Below are 2,969 nucleotides of genomic sequence, written 5' to 3'. Positions count from 1 at the left end.
ACAACATTCGTTAAAAATGTAATTTACTTTTAACAGTGGTATTGCTTCAATTTTCCAGCAGCATTCTTAGATTAACAACAGCAAAATAGTTGTATGGGACATGGGACATGCTAGCACCATGTGCATCCACACGTATAAATGGGTGATGCAGAGTATGTAGCCAAGCAGCATATCTGCGTTGGTCCCATATTTGTTCTCTTTGAACCTTTTTCCTATGTGAGGGCAGCAAATCTAGTCCTACACAAACTACCTGACCCCCCAGTTTCTTTCCTTTTTCAACAAAGAGATCGGTTCCTTACAGATGTGTGTACTGGGTTACCCCCTTTTTCCCTTTTCGACCAACAAAGCGGCTGGATAGCCAGTCTATACTACTTTCCCTCCCTCCTTTCCTCATTGAACCACGTCCTAGATTCATGCTCCACCCAACCGCACCCTTCTTTCCTCTTTGAACCAAGACCTAGATTCGACTACAGAAACGAAAAAGATCCGCATGCAGCTAGAGCACTGACGGTTTCAAAGAAACTTATACCTTAGGGTCGTCGGGATATGGCAAGGCGTGCGGCGGGAGGCCGGATCTGCCCACACTACGTACGACAGCGAGGAAGAAGGGGTCGGTGGCCCTCCCGCACAGGCGCTGGGTGAAAGAGAACAGCGCAGCCGGCAGTGGATTACCTCCCTCGCCGAAGACGATAGAGTGAACACTGCACCTCCTCCCCTTCCCGGTGCGACGGGATCCGGACGCCTCCTTCACCAGCTGTGACGGGGGAGAGAGAGACAGAGGCCAACACAGTTTTGTTTAGATCTAGTGAAGAGGGTGAGAGACTATAAATATAGCAAACCCTAGCAAAGGAACTGAGCCTCCAGCGTGTATATATATTATGATAACACCCTTAAGAGTCTTATTCTACACACAAATCTCTTATTCTGCCAACACTTCATCACTGTCCGGCGTACAGAAAAACAAAAACGAACTTCCCCCACCCCTATCCAACCTTCTTCTCTCTCCTCCCAACTCCCGCACCACCCCGATCCCCAGTTCCCTCACCTTCTTCTCTCTCCCACTCACGCCTCGCACCGCATCGCACCGACCCCCTAATCCTCCTCACCCTCTTTCACCGTCGATGCCAGCCGCCAGCTCTGTGCAGACCGGCCACCCGCCACCGACCGGCCTCCCCCTCGCGCACCTACCCCCCCTAACATCCCGCAGCGCCCCGCCCCACCGCGCCCCGACTCCCTCCCTGACCCGCCGTCGCCCTCGACGCCAGCCAGCATGGCCGCCTCCTTCCCCCACCGCCCCAGCCCCGGATCCGGCGAGGATCCACCAGGTGGTGCCTCACCTTCACCGTCGGGATGTCTCTGGATCTTACGGGAGGGGATCCGCGCGCGCCCATCCTCTTACCCCCCCATTCTCCCGCTTTGATTCCGGCGTGGATCCGTGACTTCTCCGCCCCCCAGGTGGACTCAAGGTCGAGCCCCGTCCTGCGACGCCCCGCTGCCGTGGCGAGACCCATCCTGCCGCCGCAACGCTGCCCCACCTCCTCCCCTTCTTCGCCCAGATCCAAAAGGGCACATGGTGCAGCCCCCGTCTCCTCTGCCCTGGATCCATGGAGCCCGTTGTGTCACGAGAGGCCCCCTCTCCTCTGTCGCGAGCTCGGGCCAACCATTACTCAGCCACACGCCGGTGCCTTCCTCCTCCAAGGACCCGATGCCGGCGCCAGGTACATCCTTCCTTTCTCGATTTTACTTACTTCCCCTCGCCCCCTGACCTCTGATGCAAGTTCCGGCCACAGGAGGCACCGGCGCGCGAGGGGCAGTAGTGTGCCTGTGCTCAACCTCCACAAAAACGCAAGATACCAGCGATCCCAGGAGCGCGCGATGATGTTCAACGGCGGCTAGGACGCCCATGCAGTTCAGAAAGGGATAAGTTGTTTTTTTGTTGGATTTTGGATGGAGATCTGATGCCTCGTGCGGTCCAACTGTAGTGCGCATCGCCGGTGAGGCTGCAGCTCGTGCAGTGCAGATCAGTGCGGCGTGCGGTTTCCGTGTGCAGTGCGTTTTGCTTTTTTGCTTTTCCTTTTGGATTTTGGATGTGCAGAACAGTTGCAGCTCATTTTGAATTTTTTGAAGCTCACTAATTTTGTTTTGCAGTTCACCCATCCTCCTACCCGCCTCTCCTAGCCGCCAGTGTGTGGGACGACGCTGGATGGGGGCCGGCGCATCCGTGCGGGCGTGCAGTTTGCCGGCGTGGCACGTGTGGTACACTGGTTCCGGTTATGCTGTTCACCGGCGTACTCCCCTATCCAACAGAGAGTGACAGTTCCGTTTCGCGATGATGTCTTTGTTTGCAGTTCTCTAGATGTGTGTTGCAGTGCACTGAATAAAAGGTTTTGTATGGACATGTTTGCTACAGTTTGTCACTCGGACGGGGATCTCACATGCAGTACACTTGGGTGGCGTTGGGATTCCAGGATTTGCAGAAAAATGTGGTTCGAGTGGGCGGGCGGGCGTGCAGCTCACTAGGCTCTACCTCGCAGCTCGTTTGGCTCTGGCTGGGTCAATGGAACTGGACCCAGAACCTAGGAATTTGATTCCATTTTTGTTTGAGGAGTTTTTATGTAAACTTGGACAATAAATTTGTGTAACTATAAAAAAGAACATTGCAGTTCTCTCGACTCCACCGTGCAGTACGGTTGACTTGTTTGAAAAGTTTGACGGTTTTCTTTAGATGCAGTCCATTGGTGCACTGCTTGCGGCTCGCGCGGTTCATGTGTGAAGTTTTGTATGTATTCTTTTATTTGTAGAAAAGGTGTCTGGTTCATTTTGTGGTGGTTGGTGCTTCACTTTATGAAAAAAGAGAAAAAAGTAATTCCCATCAGAAACAAAAACATCAGAGGCACCACTTGGTAAACAGAAAAGTCTCGTATGTAAATTTATTATTAAGCTCACTTTGTAATCTCATGCGGCTCACC

At 53.4% G+C, this 2,969-nt stretch overlaps 1 long non-coding RNA gene across 2 annotated transcripts; it reads left to right on the top strand.

The window, feature by feature from the left end:
* The first annotated feature begins 934 nt into the window (after window positions 1-934).
* On the top strand, window positions 935-2,672 carry LOC123145481 (uncharacterized). Of its 2 annotated transcripts, XR_006472305.1 has the most exons (3): window positions 971-1,718; window positions 1,791-2,049; window positions 2,149-2,672. It is a non-coding gene; the product is annotated as an uncharacterized lncRNA (long non-coding RNA). The 2 variants fall into 2 exon arrangements; XR_006472304.1 differs by having other exon boundaries at window positions 935-2,049.
* The last annotated feature ends 297 nt before the right edge of the window (window positions 2,673-2,969 follow it).

Source organism: Triticum aestivum, chromosome 6D (genome assembly GCF_018294505.1).
Source record: "Triticum aestivum cultivar Chinese Spring chromosome 6D, IWGSC CS RefSeq v2.1, whole genome shotgun sequence".
NCBI classification, from domain to species: domain Eukaryota; kingdom Viridiplantae; phylum Streptophyta; class Magnoliopsida; order Poales; family Poaceae; genus Triticum; species Triticum aestivum.
Note: the sequence above shows the minus strand (reverse complement) of the source record. Positions and strands in the feature narration are given on the sequence as shown.